Source organism: Mustela nivalis, assembly GCF_964662115.1.
Source record: "Mustela nivalis genome assembly, chromosome: 2".
Taxonomy (NCBI): Eukaryota; Metazoa; Chordata; class Mammalia; order Carnivora; family Mustelidae; genus Mustela; species Mustela nivalis.
Window position 1 is genome coordinate 125,982,128 of NC_139021.1, and position 24,084 is coordinate 126,006,211.

General features: G+C 37.3%; 1 protein-coding gene and 1 pseudogene across 4 annotated transcripts in view; one reads left to right on the top strand and one right to left on the bottom strand.

Moving 5' to 3' along the window:
- The window catches only part of JMJD1C (jumonji domain containing 1C), a gene marked incomplete at its 5' end in the record, with an annotated part of 325,008 nt that overhangs the window by 280,878 nt on the left and 20,046 nt on the right, over positions 1 to 24,084 (bottom strand). The window lies entirely within an intron of this gene.
- LOC309859084 (putative protein BRICK1 pseudogene) lies at positions 22,978 to 23,836 on the top strand (annotated as a pseudogene). Its single transcript has one exon. The product of its transcript is annotated as a putative protein BRICK1 pseudogene (transcript).

Here is a 24,084-nt window from a genome sequence, read left to right on the forward strand (position 1 = left end):
TGCAGCCAATAACCATGAGAGCTTGGACAAAGATCCGGAGCCTCAGTGACACCTCAGCCCTGGCCAAGACTTCAATTTGTAGCCTTGTGAGACCCTAAGTAAAGGGCTCAGCTTAAACCCAGACTCGTGATCCATGGAAATTATAACAAAAATCTGTATTGTTTTAAATTGTTATTGCAATTTGTTACACAGCAATAGAAAACTAAACCAGTAATTAGGATTATTGTTTAGAGTCTTGGTTTTATCTACAGGTACTCCCTTGGCTCATCTCAAATTAGAGGTAATGTTCTGTTCTTGTTAGTCATTTCAATTTTCAGAAAAGAATGTAAACTTTAACATAGCTTCACTGAGTAATGGTTCAAATTTAATCAATAACATAGATGATTTGTACTTTAGAGAGTTGCCAGGAAATATAATCTCAAATTCACTGGTGTTCAATACTTAGGAAAGCTCCATATAAAATAATGTTTATGGAGAACTGTTTGCAGGATACTTTATACAGTCCATCTAGTTACTCTAGCACTGATTCTTTGGGGACGGGAAAGGGAATTAATATTAGTATCTCTGAGGGAGTAAATGGCTATAGTATTTTAAATGCCTATTTTAATATACTTTTACATTTAAAAAGACTTGTTTTTAAGACAACCACAGAAAACAGAACTCAATGAAATTTTCTTGGCCAACTGGAATAGCTATAAGGAAATTTACCTATTATATTAACTAATTTGCAAAAGAGAGCTAGGAAAAGAGGTCATAACAGAGATGGAGGCAAGGAGAGATGAATGGATAGGAAGTTTTTTATGTTTCTCTAAGCTTTTATTTTATTTCTGTAGTTTTTATTTTATTTTTTATTTTTTTAAGTAAGCTCTACCCCCAACATGGGGCTCAACACATGATCATGAAATCAAGCAACACACACTTCACCCACTGAGCCAGCCAGGTACCCTGTTTCTCTAAACTTTTAAAAGAGAGGAATAAGACCTCTAATGAATTTTACTGGGGAACTGTACACAGACTGGAGTAAGGTTCATAGAATGTATCATAATAGTTTGCCATAAAGCTAATTTCACTGGCGTTAACCACGGATAGTATACCACTAGCTATTTTCATGAATTCTACAAAAACAAACAAACAAAAACAACAACAACAACAAAAAAAAAACAGATTCTATTTATAGGAGGGATATAATTTAAAATGTTTTTCACAATATATTATATGGTGCCCTCAAGAATATTATAAAGGAAAACATTTTGGTGTTAATAGGAAGAATCATGCTTTTCCCTAGTAGATGTCTATTTTTATCATATAGACACTATGTTATATTATTGACCCAGCTTTCTTCCTATGTAGGTTGCTAGGAACCTTCATGCTATACATTTTTTAGGCTTTAATTTTTTTCAACTCTTGGTCTGAAAATTTTCAAACATTCACATAAGTAAAGAGATAATTGTAGAGCAAATATTAGCCCATGTAACTCAGAAATGTCTCAATATCTTGGTTCTCCCATTCTACAGTTTTTCTCTTCTGTGAGGGGTGAGGATTGGAGTATTTTATAGCAAATCCCAGACATTGTATCATTTCACCCACATGTAGTAAAGAACGTATCATTATCATTTAAAGACTCTTCTTTAAATTGACCCTACAATGTCATTATCATATCTGACAAAATTAGCAATTCCTCAAAATCATTTAATATGTATTTTATGTTCAAATTTCAATCATTTCAAAAATGAAATTTTACCTGTTGGCTTTTCTAAACCAGGAACAAAGCCAAGAACCATACACTGTACCTGATTAATATACCTCTTTAAGTCTCCTTTAATCTTTAACAAGTGATTTGCCCTATAGAATTTATCACCTCCTAAATTTAGCTATTTCCTCCTGATGTTAACGTATTCCTCCACTCTCCATATTTCCTATAAACTGTAATAAGATCTAGAGACATGATTCATACCTTTTGGCAAGAATACTCACATGGCTGATACGTGTACTTTCCTAATCCATCACATTAGGACACGCATGATGCCTGGCAGTCCTACTTAAAGTGATGTTCATGTTGGTTACGGTATTCAAGTGTTGCCAGCCTGATACACTCAATGATCATTCTCCATTATTTACGTAGGGGTTGCCCAAATTGGATTTTCTAATTCTATCCTTCCATCTGCATTTATTATCTAGAATTCTTCTAAAAAAGACTTCCTAATTAACTATTTGGTTGTCTTACAATACAGTTTACATAGGAAAAAACTGTATAAATTCTTGATTCTTTCCCATTTATAAATTCTCAAAATAATGAACTGGTGATCTAGTACCTTCTAACTTTACAATACCTATTTATTACTATCAATTTCGTTTTGTCCTTCTAACTTTTAAGTTGTATTATCTTGCAGAATTCTATGGAAATAAACATAGTGATAATATATTCAGAATTCTTTGGACAGATGCATGAATGCTAATGTAAAGTACTATGAACTTTTAACACTGAAAGGATGTACTGAGTAATTTTAACAAAAACAGGGCCTCTTTCAGAGACTGACAATTATCAGCATCAAGAAAACCAAAGCAATTTGGAGGTGTGTCCTAGAGTTTGTTTTTTCCCCCAAATGTCAAAATGCTCCGCCTCACTGCCCTAAAAACTTCTTGAAAATCTTTTGGATATCTTTGGCATAAAGCATGGATGTATACAGGAAAGCAATGAGAACACTACAAGCAGGACGCCTGAGGGGCTCAGATGGTTAAGTGTTTGCCTTCGGCCCAGGTCGTGATCTCAGGGTCTTGGGATGGAGTCCCACATCAGGGTACCTGCTCAGCAGGAAGCCTGCTTCCCCCTCTCTCTCTGCCTGCCTCTGCCTACTTATGATCTGTGTCAAATAAATAAATAAAATCTTTAAAAAAAAACAAAACAAAACACTACAGGCATATATATGGTAGATAGAAACACTGTAAAGTCAACACCGTAAAATATCTCAAGCAATAGGTGAAAGTCATATGTGAGAAACAAAATTTGCTTCCCTAGATTACATTCTGAGAGTCAAAAGCACCTTGTGATTCCAAATCACAGGGTATCTATACCTCCCTTAACTGACTAGGAAAAACAGAAATGTACATGATATATACAACTAAGTATAACACAACTTGGAAAGTGTTATAAAGGAGTATAATTAGTTCTCCAGGGCCACCAGAGTAAGTAATTGTATCTGAACAGTTTAAGAACGCTTCCCAGGGAAGATGACATCCAAGTTATGTTTTGAAAGTTAAGAAGCATTTTTGTGGAAAGGTAAAAAGAAAAAAGATTTCAAGGCAGAAGAAATATCACAAAAGAGGACACTGGTGCTTGGAAATATGGGTTGCACCTAGGGATAATCAAGTTGTACGGTATTCGTAACATATATAACATAGACAAAGGCCACTATAAATGAAGCCAGTTTCCAATGCTACTAGCACATTATATATGCTACAGTATGTTGCCCACACTTAATTTTTAAAGCATTTAGAGACACAGTGTTTTTTTTTAAAGATTTTATTTATTTATTTGACAGAGAGAGAGAGAGATCACAAGCAAGCAGAGAAGCAGGCAGAGAGAGAAGAGGGGAAGCAGGCTCCCTGCTGAGCAGAGAGCCTGATGTGGGGCTCGATCCCAGGATCCTGGGATCATGTCCTGAGCCGAAGGCAGAGGCTTTAACCCACTGAGCCACCCAGGCGCCCCAGAGACACAGTATGTTTTTAAGCCAAATGATAGAATCATATTTGGTTTTTAGGGAAGTAAACCTACTAATAATGTGAAGAATAAGAGGAAAGACAACAGAAAGAGAACCACCAAGTGGAGAAGACTATTTTAATATCTGACACAATGACTGTGAAAAGAAATGTGTCAGGAGGTGAGGGGGCTGGACAAATTAAGATCCAGAGCAGACACAGCAACAGGGATTTACTCGATGTAACTAACCAAAAATGAACTGCAGATTTCTACTTTGGGATATTAAGACAAGGAGGATCCCAGTAACCAAAAAGATAAAAGATTTTTTTTAAGATTTATTTATTTATTTATTTGACAGACATCGCAAGTAGGCAGAGAGGCAGGCAGAGAGAGAGGAGGAGGAAGCAGGCTCCCTGCTGAGTAGAGAGCCTAATACAGGGGTTGATCCCAGGACCCTGAGATCATGACCTGAGCAGAAGGCAGAGGCTTTAACCCTCTGAGCAACCCAGGTGCCCCAAAAGATTTTTTTTAGAAGACTATATAGTATCAATGGTTTCATTCTAGTGGTAGGATTACCAGATTTTGTTATTGTTATTGTTCTTTTTTCTATTTTTCTGGATCTTCCAAACACAAGACTGTGGAAAAGTACTATTAAAAAATTAGTATGTTTCTTTGACAATTTAAAAATTGATCTTAAAAAGCAGTCCTTTTATCTTAGAGGCTATCTAATCATACAGCATTTTTCTATGACCAGTATAAAAGTTCTGAGCCAGCTGGGTAGGAGTCAAATTTTGTTGAGAAGTACAAGACAAAGTCCATCTTCTGAAGCAAGTTCAGACCCCAACTGCATATATTCAACGCAGACAATAATGAATCCTTTGGAAACTGCCTAATATGTAGTTTTACAACCCAGGACAACTCAAAAGCCTAGCACACTAGCACTGAAAGCTGTGAACACAAAGTTGTGTTCACAATTGTGGGATAAATACATTGAACCTTCTTTCAGTACATATTATTAATGATTTTAAAGTATAATTACATAACAGTAATAATTATTCCTCATAGACAGTTTGAATGCCTACAGAAAGAGACACCACTTCTAATAGAGAACCCTCCGGTTCAAAATGGTTTTTTCCCCCTACATTCCTGGTACACCACTCAATAAAAAATGGATAGATGGAAAATAAGAAAGCCCAGGACCACCATCGCTACCAGGATATCTATATACTTTTTAAAAGTTCTTTTTTTGGAGTCTTACAAAGAGTCCTTTCCCTACTTTCATTCTCTGTATCACAGGATATTAATTTTCAAGGGAAAAAATAGTAAATTTTCAGCATCCAGCCTAAAATTCATATTTATATGTTAGAGAAATATTTACTATAACCACACTATAAACTCATAATAATAAAAGGCTCATATTTATAAATTTTACAAATGCCATTCATATGCTAACACATTACAAAATTATTTTAAACATCACTATATACTGAATTCTCAAATGTTTTATTTTTTTATTTTTTTTTAAAGATTTTATTTATTTATTTGACAGACAGAGATCACAAGTAGGCAGAGAGGCAGGCAGAGAGAGAGAGAGAGAGAGAGAGAGAGAAGCAGGCTTCCTGCGGAGCAGAGAGCCTGATGCGGGGCTCGATCCCAGGACCCTGAGATCATGACCCGAGCCGAAGGCAGCAGCCCAAACCACTGAGCCACCCAGGTGCCCCTCAAATGTTTTATTAAATTAAATATATTCACTGAGAAGGACACCTGGGTGGCTCTATAAGTTGATCTCAGGGTTGTGAATGGAGCCCCTACATCTAGTTCCCCACTGGATGTGGTGTCTGCTTAAAATTCTCACTCTGAGGGTGCCTGGGTGGCTCAGTCTTTAAGCGTGTGGCTTCCGCTCAGGTCATGACCCCATGGTCCTGGAATCGATCCCTGCATGGGCTCCCTATTCAGCAGGAAGCCTACTTCTCCCTCTCCCACTCCCCATGCTTGTGTTCCCTCTCTCGCTGTGTCTCTCTGTCAAATAAATAAATATAATCTTTTTAAAAAATAATAATAATCTCTAGCTTATTAAGACCATTTTAGGGACAGAGCAAAGGTAAAAATTAATAGACAAACAAAACCAAAAACGAAGTAGTAAAACATATATGAGGAGGAGGAGAATAAAACAGAAACTGGAACTGCAAAGAACTTTGTGGAAAAGAAAAAACCTAAATCAGAGACAGAAAACCATGGGTTTTCTTTGGATAAAAGACCACGAAAATGAAAAAAAACTCTAAATTTCCATTCTTTCTAATTCTAATTCTAATCTAGATTCTAATTCTAATCTTGATATATAATACTTTACAATGCCACGAGTACATTTAAATTACAAGCCTTTCATGGGTTTTTGGCTATACAGCTGACCCTTGACCAATGCAGGTTTAAACTGTGCAGGTCCACTTACACAAGGATTTTTTCAATAAATACAGTATTGTAAATGTATTTTCTCTTATTTTTTCTCTAGCTTATTTTAGTGAAGGAATACAGTATATAATATATACAACATATATAATATATGTTAATTGACTGTTCATGTTACCAATAAGGCTCCAGTCAAGAAAAGGCTAACAGTGGTTAAGTTTTTGGGGAATCAAAAATTAAAGCAGACTTTCAAATGCACAAGTGGACAACCCTAACCCTTGCATTGTTCAAGAGTCAACCGTATACTTATCTAGTTTAGAGAGATGTAATTAATCAGAAAATATTTTAACATTCTTGGTTGACAAGTCAGGATAACATAACCTAGGGGGTAAGAGAGCAAATTTGAGCTAAATTCTCTAAATTCTAATCCCTGCTCCACCATTTACTGGCTGTATGACCCTAGGCAAATAACTTGATCTCTCTGTTCCCCAATTTCTCATCCGTAAATGGAAATGATAATGGTCCCCATATAAAGAACTTGCTGTGAAGATCCAATGTGTGAATATGCACTACATGCTTAGAATAGAGTTGTACAGAGGAAGCATTCAATAAGTACTGGCTATTGCCAAGAAAGGTCAGTAATTTGTTTATTCTTTAAAATTAGTGAAATGTTTCCAATTTAAAAAAAAATTAAATTCCCAATTACCATGCATGGTTGATCTCATCTACCTATTATCATTTTGTAAAGTCTCACATCTCTAGTCTATGTAACTATCTCAAATTATAGAAACCATAAAATCCAAAGTAAAAGAACTAGAAGTCAATGAAAATCATCTTTAAAATGGGTCAGCTGGACTGTTTCTTACTATTCCTCATGAAGACAATGAAGTGATTACCTAGGAAACTTGCTAGTTTAATTCCTTCATGAAAAACTAACACAATTTAAAGAAGGTAAACCACTATTTCAATTACAAATAAAGCATGAAACATTAAAACAATCCAGTTATTTCTACAAAGTATTCACATTATATATCCTAATGTTAGCTCCCAGGTTCAGCTTGGCACTACTGACGTTTTGAGACATAATTCTTTGGGGAGGAGGCACTGTCCTGGATGTTAGAGGATGTTTTGGCAGCATCCCTAGCCTTGACCCATTAGATGTAAGCAGCACCTTTCCCTCTCAACCCTTTACTCCCCAATCCCCTTGTCACACTGTCTGAAGACACAATCAAAGGACCTGAGGAGCAAAATTGCTTCTAGTTGCTCTAGACTGTGAGAAAAGTTATTTTAGTTTTAACAAACAAACAGTAATAACAACCAGGTTTTCCCCACCACTCTCCCCTCCTTTTGGGAATATTCCTTGATAACGTCACAAAAAAGATGGATTATCTATTGACAATGCATTTTACTACCTTGATAATACTTGCAAATAGGATTGCAGCTTGTGTCTATTTTACACTTACTGCATTCTCTTCAGAAACCAAAAGGATGTAATTCTTCTTTAATACATTTTTTAAAACTATGACTCATTTAAAATTTTCCCCTTAGGCATGAGGATTGAAAACGTTAATTCATCTTCCCTTTAAACCAGACACATTACATTGCTCATCACAGGCACAGTACTTCAGCAAAGGAACAGCTAAGACTTATCAACAATGTGAGATCTATTAAGCCTGTGATAAACATTTAACATAATAAACATTTAACATAAGTCCTCATTTAGTCCTAACAATATTCTTTAGAAGTATTAATATCTCCAATTTTTAAAAAATGTGGAAACTGAGGCTAAAAAAGAATAACATTACTAAGTCATGCTGCTAGTAACTGACATAATCAAGACTGGACTGCAAGTCACCATCACCATTGTTCACATGCTCTATACCAAAAAGAATGATCCTACCACCCAGCACTTCAAAACAATCAATGGACAACTTCTCTTTTTTTTTTTTTTTTTTAAGATGTTATTTATTTATTTGACAGACAGAGATCACAAGTAAGCAGAGAGGCAGGCAGAGAGAGAGGAAGGGAAGCAAGCTCCCTGCTTCGCAGAGACCCTGACTCAGGGCTTGATCCCAGGACCCTGGTACCATGACCTGAGCCGAAGGCAGAGGCTTTAACCCACTGAGCCACCCAGGTGCCCCGACAACTTATCTTTTGAGATATGTTTTTTGTCACTGAAAAATTTTTGAATATACAACTTTTAGTGTATCTAAGTTTTCTAAATGAACAATACCTCTTAATATTTAATCCCCCTTGCCTCAGAACAAGCACAGCAACTGAACCTCATAGTGACTTTTGTGGACAGAAGAATTTGTAGTTGAAAAACTTAAGATTTTATAGGAAATTAGGGTTTAAAAATGTAAGATCTGGATCAAAACTATGAAAGCAATGCAATCTTATTTTTATATTTATTTGTAACATATTGATACACATAGATAATGGCAATAATAAAAAATTCATACCAACTTTTATACCTAAAATTGATTTTAGTGATTACTATACACTTAATTTGTAATTTGACCTTTGAATTGGAGATGATAATGACATATTTCCTACAATTTACTACATAATTCCTGACAATCTCCAAATTTGTGGTAAAAATAGAGAAAAAAAAGAAATGAGTTTCTTCAGTTTTTCTGGCCCCACTACCACAAAGCCTTGAGGATCCTCACTGTACTAAGACAAAGCTAAGGTTCATGCTGTTCTCCTCTGCCCTCATTCTTTGAAAGGATGAGTCCGGATCTGACATGATAGGTTTGTTTTAAAAAAAAAAAAAAAACTCAGAATGGGCTCTTCTTTGCAGAAATTAAAAAGAAAAATCCCAGAAGTACATCCTCTAAAAGGATAATAAAAACACTAGTCCCGGGGCACCTGGGTGGCTCAGTGGGTTAAGCCGCTGCCTTCGGCTCGGGTCATGATCTCAGGGACCTGGGATCGAGCCCCACATCGAGCTCTCTGCTCAGCAGGGAGCCTGCTTCCCTTCCTCTCTCTCTGCCTGCCTCTCCGTCTACTTGTGATTTCTCTCTGTCAAATAAATAAATAAAATCTTTAAAAAAAAAAAAAAAACACTAGTCCCATGAAGATTAAGTGAAATAATTCATGTAAAACAACTAGCACAGTGCCAGTCATAAAGTAAATGCTCAGGAAATGTTATGTATTTGTCATTTTTATTGTTGTTAGAAGGAAATGTTACTATAAAGACATTTAAAACACAGAGGAGGGGTGCTTGTGTGGCTCAGTCAGTTAAGGATCTGCCTTTGATTTAGGTCATGATCCCAGGGTCCTGGGATGGAGACCCATGTCAGTCTCCCTGCTCAGTGGGGAATCTATTTCTCCTTCTGCCTCTACCCCTGGCTTGTGCTCTCTCTCTTATGGTCTCTCTCTCTCTCTCTCTCTCTCTAATAAATAAATTAAATCTTAAAAAAAAAAAAAAACAGGAAAGTGCCCAAGGCACTTCTGAAATACCTTCTGTGCTCTCCCCTTTCTACACTTGTTCTTTCAAAATCCCCTTGTTTGGGGTTACCCTCAAATACCACAAGTTTTTCTTAAAACCTTATTTTACCTCACAAACCTTTTTAAAAAAAATTTTTTTTTAATTTAGGTTAAGTTTTTTGTTTGTTTTTAAGGTTTTAATTTATTTGTCAGAGAGCACAAGCAGGGGCAACAGCCAACAGAGGGAGAAGCAGTCTCCCCACTGAGCAAGGAGCCACATGTGGGACTCTATCTCAGCACCCTGGGATCATAATGTGAGCCGAAAGCAGACACTTAACCGACTAAGCCACAAAGGGGTCCCACCTCACAAATCTTTTTTCCTTTTTTAAAGATTTTATTTATTTATTTGACAGACAGAGATCACAAGTAGGCAGAGAGGCAGGAAGAGAAAAAGGAGGAAGCAGGCTCCCCGCTGAGCAGAAAGCCTGATGCAGGGCTCAATCCCAGGACCCTGGGATCATGACCGGAGCTGAAGGCAGAGGCTTTAACCCACTGAGCCACCCAGGCACCCCTCCACTTCACAAATCTTTAAACAGAACAAAATAGTAGCAGTGGAGAAAAAAAAAAAGAGAGAGAGAAGTTATTTTACTCTCCCTTTCTAAAGGTCAATGTCTTTATCTTTCTGAGCCTGTGACGGTTAAATGTAGAATAATGAGGAGCAACATCTTATTCTAGAAATAAAATTCTCACAATTGACAAAAAGGTATTACAAATATATGCAAATTTACTCAAATTTCAAATTATGAGAACTCATATTTAGAAAAACATCATTATGCACTTCTTACTCCCACAAATGGACCAGAGCATTTTTAAAGCAATGATGAGGACCTTTGAATCCCCCATAGCACTTAGCACAATGCCTATCAGAGTAATCATTAAGTATTATATATATGGATTAAAGTTTTTCTCATTTTAACCAAATATTAAATCTATTAACTTATTCAACATTTGTCAAGGGCCTACCATTTGCCAAACACTGTTGCCTAGCATGGGATCCAAAAGTGAACAGGAAAGACATGTTTTCTACTTTCAGAGTTTATAGTGTAGCTGTGGATATACAAATAAGTAAAAAGACCTTTACCATTTGGCATTAAGGTATGAGAAATCCAAGAGAAGATATTAAATGGATAGGTGACTGGCAGCACACAGAAGGGGAAACTAATCCAGGGTCCGAGTTGGAGCAATGATCAGCAAGAAGCAACAGGACTGATGAAGCCTGAAGAATAAATGAAAGTCAGCCAAAGGAGGAGAAAAGTAAAGAATTTCAGTCAAATGTAAAAAACAGAGCTTGAGAGAACACGGCATATTTGAGGATCTGAGAGAAATTCAGTACAAAATGACTAAAGTTTGAAACCCTTATTGGGGCAGAGGGTATTTAGGGACAGAGGGAGTATAGTTCGAGAGATATGGAGCAGTGAGAGCTGAGGGTGGACATGTTAGCAGCAACCAAGAGGCCATGACCTTATAAGTCTGGGTTTTAGAATATTAGCAAGTGGAGACATTTAAAGACTTTAAGCAGGAAAGTAATGTAATCAGATTTGCACTTAAAATGACTAATCCACTGCAGCATGGAAAATGGATCGAGAAGAATAATTAAGAAGTTGCTGCAGTACTATTTCTTCTTGTAACTTTAAATGTTTCTCTCTCTAATGACACCTTACCATGGGCATTTAGAAATCCTCATGTCTTTCCCATCTAAAACTGAGTGCTCATCAACCTCAGTTACTATTCTCTCAAATGTATTATAGTCACATTTCTTAAAAGTCCTTTCTCCAAATAACTCTCTGTGGCTCATGCCTCAACTTCTCCTGGTATCTACTCAAATATTACTCTAATGTGAGGCTCTCTCTGTCTACATACATAACAGCACCCTCTTCCCCAGCTCTGACATTTCCTAAACCCCATCACCATCTGACAATACGGGCAAGGCACTATGCTAAGTTCATGACAGCCAGGAGATGGGTAAAGAAAGTGACACATAAAGGCTAACTTGCCAAAGTCACAAAATTAGTTAAATGTAGGAGACAGAATTCAATTTCACATAAGCCCATATGATATCACAAAGTTGAGGGAGGATAAATCTAAAACCTTCTATTTTCTTTTCTCTTCAAAGAGAAGACAAAGTCATTCACTAAGAGTAAGAGAAAGCCAGTAAGAAAGGAAATTTGAAGAGAATAAAGAAGGGCTGAAATAATTCCAGAAAAGTATTAAAGAATTCCCAGGCGCAATTAAGGACTCATTCTCAATCAGAAACTATGGATTTACAGTGACAAAGACCCATGTGATTTTTCATCAGGAATACAGATGAAAGGCAAATTAAGAAATACAGTTAGAATAATGGTTTTCAACAAAAAAGGATGGGATGGGCAATTTTGCCCCCTTGGGGAATGTGGCAATGTCAAGAGACAATCGGGTTGTCATAATATACAGGACAGGGCTTGCTACTGGCCTCTACTGAATGCTGTTAAACATCTTAGAATGCACAAGATAGCCTTCTTACACAAAGAATTATCTGGTCCAAAGCATTAACAGGTGTGAAAGCCTGGGTTACAATCCAGATTAGGAGATTTTCTAGGCACATCATCAAAAAGGTAACAAGACAAGGGAACTGAAGACAGGTGACTGGTTAAGGTAACAGATTATGAAGGCAAAAGGAAAAATTTTAGTATGTGAGAGGCCTTGGAGAGCATCACCAACGGGAAGGGCAAAATGGCCTTTGTATCTGAAATGCCTGAATAGCTGAAACATCACCAGTGAGAGAACATTCCTATTGGGTAAGTGCAGAGGCTGGAAAATCTGAAGTGTACCAAGGAGACAAATGGTTAGCCTAGAAAAGGTAGTGATGGATAATAAGGTCAGAGGTTCTGGAGCCAATCTATGAAGTCCTTCTATGCCCGGCTTTATACTACTGGCAAAGAAATCTACTGACTTTTTAAAAAAGTAAATAGTAAATATGGAAGTCATAATTCAAGAAGGCAGATCTGGAGGGGCCAGCATTTGAGATGAATTAGGGCAGGGGAAGTAGAGACCAAGAGAGCATTACTAAGATTACTATAGTTATCTAGGAATAATGTGACAAAGGCTCTGGGAGACATGAACCTCAAGAACAAAGGACTGTCAGAAGAGGTAAGATGAAGAATATTCTGGAAATGGCACTAGGCATTAAGGACTTGACACTATTCTTCATGACCTAAAAAAAAAAAGCCTGGTAAGAAAAAATGAAAGCCAAGTTTCAGTTAGGCAAGGTGATGATCAAAAAGCCATTAGTGTTACCCAAAAGAATAACATCTTAAAGAATTTATCAAAAATTAACTGTATAAAGCAAGGGAGGTTTGGGAAAAGATAAACTAATATTTATAATTAGAATAAACATTTTTTTCCTCTAGAAGCAGGCTAAAAAAATGTTTTAAAAGATTTTATTTATTTGACAGAGAGAGTAGGCAGAGAGGCAGGCAGAGAGCGAGGAGGAAGCCGGCTCCCTGTTTCGCTGAGCCCGATACAGGGCTCGATCCCAGGACCCTGGGATCATGATCTGAGCCAGAGGCAGAGGCTTTAACCCACTGAGCCACCAAGGCGCCCCTAGAAGCAGGCTAAACTTTTAAATACACTTTTCTATGGCCTTCTGCAACAAACTAGGCTAGAAAATGTAATGAAAGAGTCAAACTCATCTACATTTTTTTCTTTAAGTTTTCATTTATTTAGTTGAGAGAGAGTGAGAGTGAGCGAGCATGAGCAGAGGGGAGAGGCAGAGGAAGAGGGAGAATGAGACTCCCCACTGAGCTGGGAGCCCGATGTGGGACTCAATCCCAGGATCCTAATACCATTACCTGAGCCAAAGGCAGCCACTTAACCAACTGAGCCACCCAGGTGCCCCAAATTTACCTATATTTAAAAGCATCTAGATAAAGCCTTCAGCTCAGGTCATGATCCCAAGGTCCAGGGATCGAGCCCCACATGGGGCCCTCTGCTTGGCGGGGAGCCTGCTTCCCCCTCTCTTCCCTCTGCCTGCCTCTCTGCCTACTTGTGATCTCTGTCTGTCAAATAGACAAATAAAATCTTTTTTTTTTTTTAAAGATTACATATACTGATTTAATTCAATTTGGTCATTTTCCACCGGCTGATGATTACGATTATGTGATAGCGATCAAAAAGATAAAACAAGTAAGATAATTAAATATAACAACAAAAAAGGATATAATCCTCTTAGCACAGAATAAACCCAACACAAAACCATAAAAAAAAAACCCTAATTATAAGACATCCCATTCAATTGAAAAGTTTGTAACAGACAAATATATTGATCTCATTTTCTTTTTACCTGAAACCTGGGATTCTCTCCTAAGATTAAGATTAAAGACAAAGCTAATTAAATTAAACCAGTTTTCCAAAGAGTTTTTAATGTCCTGGTTTCAGAAGTAATTTTTTAAAGTGTTTAATAATAACATGAAAAATAAAAATTCAGATTAACAAAATTGCCTAAAGAACTAAAAAAAAGAAAAAGAAATTAGCTGAACTACTTTTCTTAACTACTCCTTGGTCAGAAATTCCCAAAAACAGGTAACAAGTGACTCACAGTAGACGAAGAGAAACACATTTTATTCGATTTAATGCAAAAATATTTTACATCATTTTTTTATGTCTCCATCTCACTGATTTTCCTTCCTCTTTCTATTCTCCTGTTTTTCAGTTTTTACCTATCATGCCTCCTTCTCAAAAATATAATTTTATTTTTTAAACATTTTAAAAATTATTTTTATTAACATATAATGTATTATTTGCCCCAGGGGTACAGTCTGTAAATCATCAGGCTTACATATTTCACAGCACTCACCATAACACATACCCTTCCCAATGTCCATAATTTTTTTAAACATTTTTATTTTTTTTGACTCAAACTTTTTTGATCAATTAATTAACATATAATGTCTTCTTAGTTTTAGAGGTAGTTTAGTGATTCAGTTGCATATAACAGAGTTCTCATTACATCAAGTATCCTCCCTTAATTCCATCATCCTAAAATATAATTTTAAATAAAAGTTATTTTTTAAAACTATTAATAAGTTTAACACTAACTATGAGAAGCCATGGACAGCACAACCAGAAAGAATAAAAATTAAACTGAAAAAAACTAAAGCCAAACCATGTCGTTTCTGAAACAACCAGTAATAACTGGTTGAGTTTAAGAAACTACGGAGCTGAGGGGCGCTTGCGTGGTCCAGTGGCTATACCGTTCAACTCCTGGTTTCAGCTCAGATCGTCATATCAGAGTCTTGAGATCAAGCCCTGCGTTGGTTCTGTGCTCAGCACAGAGTCTGCTTGAGATTTTCTCCTCCTCTCTCTGCCACTCATGCTTGTGCTCTCTCTCTAAAATAAATAAATAAATCTAAAAAAAGAAAAAGTTTGGAACTGAAATTTTAGAGTTTTTAATAAATGACTGACTTCCTGACCAATGACAGCTTTGGAGGTCCTCTAACCCTACCTAATCCCAGGGTGTGCACAGGGGTGATCTCCCCTCAGGGCCTCAGGTAGCACTGAGAGTTTATCAGGCAAGAAGCACTGAGCAGCAGGAGCCTGCTGAAGACAACAGCAGGATGGGGCCCCGCGTGCTCTCAGACCACTGTTCTCTGCTCCATGTGGTCCAGGCACACTTTTCAATGTTTGTCCTTCAAAAGGGCAGAGCTGCCTCCAACCCCTGAGCCTTGCATGTGCTATTCTCTTTGTTGGAATGCACCTTCCCAGCCTCTTGACTTAATGGGCTCGTCAAACTTCAAGTCTAAAATGCCACCTCTTTAAGAAGGCCTTCTCGTTACCCTTGCCTAAAGTGACCTCACCAGTTACTATTCCTTTCTCGCCCCTCTATTTCCTTCATAGCACTTAGCACAACCTATAATTACTTATTTACTAGCTTGTATTTGTCTTGTCTCATAAACAAGAATGGAAGCTTAATTTGGGCAGAGACCTCATCTTGTTTAATCCCCAATTTCCAGCTGAGTAACTTCCTAAGCACTTTTTTAGAATACATGATAGAAGTCACTGATAACAACAACAATAGTGATGGTAATAATAATAGCTAACACTTACTGAGCACTTATCACCTGCCAGGTACACTACAGAGCAATTTACAGATAAAGTACTAATGTACCGTCCTTAGAAATAAGAAAACTGAGACACTGAGCTATTAAGTTACCTTGCCCAATAGTTCACACAACTTAGTATGTGGGCCTCTGCAGAGAGCAGTCCCAAAGTTGGCAGAGAGGAACTGACTCATTCGATGGAGAAAACTGGAAATTGTTTTCTTCCTCAACTGTTCTATTTCCTTCTTTCCTCTTGTCTTTCTCATCTTTCTCTTATTATAATTCTTTTTCATCAATACTCTTCCTCCCCACCCTCCAATTAGTTTAGATTATTGACCCTTTTCTCTGCTCCACTTAATCTGATTCAAAATAATTTCATGGTTACTGTAATATACAATATTTTAATATACAAAGATCTACAATTTTATTTTTTAATAAGAAGGAATCTGCACCAATACCCTTGACCCTCCTTTTTCTTAAACAGTGACACTCCTACAGCAGACAGCTTGGTTGTTGAATGCTTAGAATAAATAGGAAAGAATAAGAAAAGAAGAGACTTCCTTTTTCTTTCCTCTCCTTTCTCTTGGTCTCCTAAGAAGGTGAATATGAATATAAATACTTGCTACCTACAAAGAGCCCCTTCCTTACCCTGTCTGCAAATTTGCTTTGGAGTACAAGTTTAAATTTACGTTTTGGTACTACTCTATTTCACACTGTCACCAGAGAATCTTTCATGATTGTTCCCATATCGTCTTAGAGATACAACCCTCCTCAAGGGAAAAAGCCAAGTTTGGGCTCCAGACTCTTTCCAGACAAATAAGGCAACTTTCAGAGCACTTTCAAAGTAGTTGGATCAGATAGCTGCCACAACACTTCTATGAGAGTCCCAAGAGGGAGTTTTCTTGCCAGCCTCAGAAACAGTTATTTGTCACCACAAAAGATAATTCTCTGTAAACTAAAAAAGAAAAATAAAATTCAACCTAGGAGAAATTCCTTGCCCTTATAGAGAATTATTTTTAAATAACATAGGATAATTCTCACTTTTTCTTTGAAAGACAAGCTGAATCTCCAAATAAAAAGGTTCCTTCTGATATGAACCAAGTCCAACAAAATTAGTCATGAGAAGCAAACTTCTAATATATGACAAAAACTTAAAAGATCAGGGTGCCTGAGTGGCTCAGGCAGTTAAGTGGCTCAGGTCATGATCTCAGGGTCCTGGGATCAAGTTCTGCATTGGGCTCCCTGCTCGATGCACAGCCTGCTTCCTCTCCACTGCTTGTGCACACTCTCTCTCCCTCTCAAATAAATAAATAAAATCTTTTTAAAAAGACTTAAAAGTCCATTTTTAAAAACATAATTTAAAGTCATTAAAAATGTAAGAAAGAAAACAAATCAAGCTCAAAGTGGCAAGTCCTAAATGAAGTTGGTGGGGGGAATCTAGGCAATAGAAAATAATTCAAATAACCTCCGACAGTTTTGCCTGAATAACCCCAATATTAAAGTTTACACTTTATTTTAGCTGTGAGGTTCAGACTAAAATACAAGTCTAGATAACAGCTGTACCTTTAAGAGAAGTGTCACATGAAAAATCTTTAGCTTTCCATTTAAGTGAGGGAAAATGATCTTAAATTGGATTTCTTCAATTTCTTTCCCTTTTTTTGTTTATTACTTCTCTGATTTTCTCTTTCTCAATATCATTCATAATTCCAAAGAATTCTCTGGGTTTTTTTCAATTTCATCAGAGACCTGATGAAATTATGTATCTAAAGCAGAAAAATCCCAACACAGTACTATTAAAACCTATCTATCTATCTATCTAGGTTTTAATAGTACTGTGTTGGGATTATAGATAGATATCTATATATCTATTATAGATAGATATCTATATACATATATATGAATCACAGTCCATTTTTAAGTAGACAAAACATAATTTATCAAAGTACAGATTATTAAGATAATAAATTCAATAGCACCTAAAAAAAGAGCACAAATGTTCTGCTTTTACATGTAAATTAATTTATGGGTTAGCCTAATAAAAAGGTTCCTTCTGATATGAACAAACCACAGACCACACATATGGCCACCATAAACTGAGGCAATAAAATCATATAAAGGTAGAAAGAAGCTGGGGGTCAAAAGGTTCTCAAACTACTTTAAGAATATTTTCTTCCTGGTGCACCTGGGTGGCTCAGTCATTAAGTGTCTGCCTTCTGCTCAAGTCATGATCGCAGGGTCCTGGAATTGAGTCCTGCATCAGGCTCCCTGCTCGGTGGGAAGCCTGCTTCTCCCTCTCCCACTTCCCCTACTTGTGTTCCCTCCCTCACTGTGTCTTTCTCTATCAAATAAATAAATAAAATCTTAAAAAAAAAAAAGTATATCCTTTAAAAAAGTGTTTTCTTTCTTTTTTTACATTTTACTTATTTATTTGACAGACAGAGACAGAACACAAGCAAGGGAAGCAACAGAAGGAGAGGGAGAAGTAGACTCCCTGCTGAGCAAGGAGCCTGAAACAGGGCTCTCTCCCAGAACCCTGGGGTCATGACCTGAGCCAAACACAGATGCTTAACTGAAGGCAGACACTAAACGGACTGAGCCACCAGGGCACCCCAAGAATGTTTTCTTTCTGGAGCACCTAGATGGCTCAGTCCATTAAGTGTCTGCCTATGGGCTCAGGTCATGATCCTGGAGTCCTGGGATGCAGTCCATGTTGGCCTCCCTGCTCAGTGGGGAGTCTTCTTCTCCTTCTCCCTCTGCCCCTCTTCTCACTCGTATTCTCACTCTTGCTCACTCACTTTCTTTCTCTTAAATAAATAAATAAAATATTTTTAAAAATAGAAAAGAATGTTTTCTTTCCAATCCAGACCTCCAGATCATATTCCAAAAAAGACAAAACAACAATACAAAAGAGAGCGAAAGAGAAATCAGGAGGCCTTCTCTTTTTGCAACTAGTGGGAAACAAGGTATATGATTTCTGGGTATCCTGACTTTGAGTTACCTACAAAACAAGAAAAAAGTTATTAATCCATAATAAAGTATTGGAAAGCTCCAGTATAAAATAAGTTTCCAGGCTGCTAAAGTATTAAAAATATTTAAATTAAAAATCCTGTATTAATTTTGTACTTCAAGAAGCAAACAGGGGTGCCTGCGTGGCTCAGTCGATTAAGCAACATACCTACTCTTGGTTTTGACTAAGGTCACGATCTCGGGGTTGTGGAACTGAACCGCGCAACAGGCTCCTTGCTCAGTGCAGAGTCTTCTGGAGATTTTCTTTCCCTCTCTCCTTTCCTCACCCCTGCTCACTTTCTCTCTCTCTGTCTGTCTAAAATAAATAAATAAATCTTTAAAAACAAGCAAAGAAAAGGAAAGGGGCAAACATATTAAAATGAACTTCCTTTGATATTCTGGGAAAGAATCAAAACAACTGACAATAAATGAAAAAAACTAAGTTTTAAGATTTCATGATCATAGGTGTGAAGAAATAGGCACTAGTATACTGTTAGTAAAAGCTGTAAATTGTTATAACCTTTTCTGATAGTGATTTGGCAGTATTTATAAGAAATGTTAACCTATATCTATACTTAAACTCTGTAACTTCCCTTCTAAGACTCTTGTCCTATCAAATACATGACAAATGCACAAGAGTATACACACAGTGATATTTCTTGCAGTATTACTGTATTATTACTGACAGAGAAAACCTGAAGAGAGACAAAGTGAATGCAGATAAGTGTCAAATTTCCAGCAAAGGAAACTTAACTTCATCCTGGTCAGGTCACTGGTGGGAAGACAAAATCCATCAGTGGCTGCTAACAGACATTAAATGTCTCTTAATGGAAAGACACAATACAATTTTTGAGATAGTTGTGCCAAAAAATCCTCAAACCTGAATTTGATCAAGTCTCTAAATCAAACTACCGATTTATAAGTATACAAGGGCAGAGAAACATATTAAATGACTGCGGGGGTGCAATCAACACAATCAAGACTGAGGGAAACACTACAAGATAACCTAATTTCTTCAACAAAAAGTACAAGGGAATGAGGGTGGAGGGGAGGAGAAATTTATAGATTAAAAAACTTCAAGAGACAGAACGACGTAAAGATCTCAATTTGATCCAATTCAAGCAAACTACATTTTTAAGACATAAAATTATGTAAGATAATAGGGAAAATATAAAGACTGGATATTAATGATACTAAAAGATTCTGATTTTGTTTTGGTTCTTTGGAAGAGAAGGGTAATGGTATGTTGGTTACGGAGGGAAGGAAGAAGGAAGGAAGGAAGTCTGGTCCTACCTTCTAGCGAGATTTATTGACATATTCACAGAATAACTGGTGTGATTCACTTCAAAATCATCTCACGCAAGATAGGCACTGGTCAAAGTAATGATAAATCAGTCCTGACCATGTGTTCATAATTGCTGAAATTACTTACTGAGTACAAGAGGATTCCTTACTTTCTCTACATTTCCATATATCCAAATTTTCCATAATGAAAACTCAAAAAAAAAAAAAATGTTGCAAGGCCTGGGACTTAGAAGTATATTGGTAGCACAGAGGGAAGGGCTTGAAAGGACAAACTGATTAGAAAGGGAGGGGGTGGGTAGTAGACAGCATAAAATAATACAGTGGTTCTCAAGCTTCAGTGTGTATCAAAATGACTTGTTGGGACACAGACTGCTAGCCCAGAGTCATGGAGCCTAAGAATTTCTAGAAACTTTCCACATGATGCTAACTGCTGTTGGTCCCAGGACTATATTTTGAGAACTACTGCAATAACAGATAGCTGGGCTGGGAGGCACAGTATGTATTTATGGAGGGCCTGACTTGAGACCCTCTCTACTTTCACTCACTCCAGTGAGCCCCATCTCAGAATATTCTAGTCAGGAAATCTTGGTCTGAAGTACAGGACACCCAGAAGACAATCAGTAAGAGCCCTTTCGATGCCTCCTATAGCCAGAAAGGGGTATCAGAAGAAATGGGTAGGTAGAATGAAAATAGGTTTGGTTCAATTTTCTTTCTGGTTCAATTTCCTGAGTGATAGGGTAACAAAGAAGTGCCCGGAGTGGAGGATAAACTTCTGTATGATGAGCTGTCAGGAAAGGAATAGGACTAGTCAAAAGACTGCTCCCAGAAGTCTTAAGAAGAAAGCGAAGTAAGTATTTTCTATTCTCTGATAAGCCATCTCTTACACAAATTGCATCACATGTAACACACATGATAGGATCTCTCACATCCCTTCTCATCCTCTTGCATGGGTCTATGGCTCACTTTTAGATACCGTTGCTTAAAGTTTGCTATCTCCTGACCTCAATGCTTAAATTCAAAAGATATGGTGTTTCAGCAGCTTCACCTCCATAAGTTACATTATTTTCTTCTGAGATGTGACAATCTGAATTTCTGCTCCCGACCATCTATGCCTCCTTCCATGTAAGAAGGCTATGAAGCTTCACCTAATGCCATGTGACTAACCTATAGGGAGAATGTATTTCCCTTGCCAATTGTTAAGTTTGCCACAAGACCTGTCTAAGCCAAATAATGTGAGCAGAAATGTGACAAGTGCTAGTTTTGAGCAAAGGCTTTTAATGCATGTTCCCACCAGAATAGCATATCCCAAATACAGGTTGTTCCTTCAGCCTGAATTCTGGAATGAAAAGACAGGCAGAACAGAGCCCCAGACAACTGCAACTAACATGTAACATAAGAAACAAACCTTTACTATTGTAAACTATTGAGATTTTTGAAGTTATTTGTTAGTGCAGCAAACTTCGCACAAACTAATATATGGAAATAAAAGGGATACAAAATTTTTAAATATCATCAAAAGATTTTCCTAAAAGTAGTACACAGCTTCTTTTCCTTTAGAACTTGGTTATTTTACTTTATAAAAGTAATTATTTCCCAAGAAAAATAAAAATACATTTCACACAAAAACCTGTAGATGTATGTTCATAGCAGCATTATTCATAATGACCCAAAAGTGGGAACAATTCAGAAGTCCATCAACTGATAAATGAATTAAATAAAAGACTGCATATACCTATACAACAGAATTTTATTGAGCAATGAAAAGGAATCAAGTACAGATACACACTACAAATGGTTGAACTTTAAAAACACTTTGTAAGTGAAAGAAGCCAGTTTTTAAAAAAACCTACATATTCTATAACTCCATTATATGAATGGGAAGAGACTGCTAAAATGTCTGGAGTTTCTTTGGCAGATGATTTGATTTTTTTTTTTTTTGGATGTTTTTAAACTGATTGTGATGATAGCTGTATAGCTCTATGACTACATCAAAAACCACAGAATCGTATGCTTTAACTGAGCGAACTAGGTGGCATGTGAATTATACCTTAACAAAGTTCTCATTTTTAAAAGTTTATAAATGGCTTAAAAAAAGATAAATCACTATAAATGAAGTAAGTCATTTTTCTGCTATAAAGTTGTACAAGCTTTCTTTGCAAACTGGGAGAATATCACTGGAATAGCAACATTACTGAAAAGCTCTAAGTACTTAGAAAAAAGGTAAGGAAGTAGCGCACCTTATAAAAAGTTCAGGATAATAGCCTGGAGAAAAACTTTTTTAAAAACTGACTCTAGGGGCGCCTTGGTGGCTCAGTGGGTTAAGCCGCTGCCTTCGGTTCAGGTCATGATCCCAGGGTCCTGGGATCAAGTCCCAAGTCAGGCTCTCTGCTCGGCAGGGAGCCTGCTTCCCTCTCTCTCTCTCTCTCTGCCTGCCTCTCTGTCTACTTGTGATCTCTGTCAAATAAATAAATAAAACCTTAAAAAAAAAAAAACTGACTCTAAATGTACCCTTCAAATGATATGGATTCAAAAAACAAAAGCTTCAGAAAACAAAGAGAAAGTAACCCCCAAACTTCTGTTAAATATCAAAGCAACTGATCACTCAGAGCAGTCCTGTACAAAGGTACAGTAAAATTGTTCTTCACCTCAGAGAAAGATCAGTCAATAAATATGTACTGAGTATAGTGGGCTTTAAAGTACAGAAAGGTTATTTCCCAGACATTTGCAAATCCCCAAATTTGCACCTGATTTTGCCTATGTACTTGTTGGAAAAAAACAGCAGAAACTCACCACATACTCTAGGTATAAAATCCTCAACTCCACTAGATGAGCGACTCACTCCTACACGCAAGGCTCCCTAGCACACAAAATTCTAATTTGTGTCTAAACAACACTATAAAAATTACTACCTCCTGGGCCTTCAGGTCTCAAACAGCTAAAACAAATAGTTCAACTGAGGAAAGATATCTTTACATATAAAATACCAGGACAGGGGCGGCAACCATGGCGGGTCAAGAGGATCCGGTGCAACGGGAGATTCACCAGGACTGGGCGAACCGAGAATACATTGAGGTCATCACCAGCAGCATCAAGAAAATCGCGGACTTTCTCAACTCATTCGATATGTCTTGTCGTTCAAGACTTGCAACACTAAACGAGAAATTGACAGCCCTTGAACGGAGAATAGAGTACATCGAAGCGCGGATGACAAAAGGTGAGACCCTCACCTAGAGCTATGCCATGCTGCTGCTGGGAAGTTGCTTCATGGAACGCAGGCCGACGTGGGAAAGGCCCCAGCAGCCTCAACTCCTTCCTCTCTCCTTAAAGAGCAACAGGGCTTATTCTTGTTTTTGGTTTTTATTTTATTTTTTTTCAAAAGTGTGGCCTTTGGGTTCTGCCATGTACGTCGGTGTGTGATGTGGCATGTGGGAAGACATCCAGGGAAGCTCTTAGAACCAACATTAGGCATTTTATCTTTGAAGTAACATTTTGTAGAACTATCTGTCAGTGTTTGAGGCGCTCAGAGCCAGACGCCTGGGACTCTGTTAAGGTCCTCCCCACCTCTCTTTCTCTCAGACTTTTCTTACAGCTCTCATTGCCTCTGCATTGATTTTGGAAACAGTCTTTGTCTCCTTTTCACCTTTGGTGGGGTTTGGGAGGCAGTCCTGGCCGAGACACTTATGCCCTGGCAAGGTGGCCGCCAGAGAATGTTGTTGCTAACCCACCAGTTTCTTGTCCTTCCAGGCCCCCACTTGGCTTGAAGGGACATGTTCAGAATTTTCTTTCTGTCACTTGGGGTATCTTTGCCTCTCATATTTCCCTAATAAACTCCTCAACTTAAAAAAAAAAAAAAAAATACCAGGACAGGAAGAGTGGCAGATACACAAAGAAATTATACCTTATTCCTTTTCTCAACAAGTTTACAAACTAGTCAAGGAGACTAGACAGTCAAGTAATGGTATAAAGTTTTAACTGAGTTTGGCACTAATAAAAATAGCAACCATTTTGCATCAGGCCTTATGATAAGCACATTATAAACAATAGCTAATTTAATTCTGAGAAGACCCTAAGAGTGGCCTTATCACCCCTAGACTAAAAAGTACA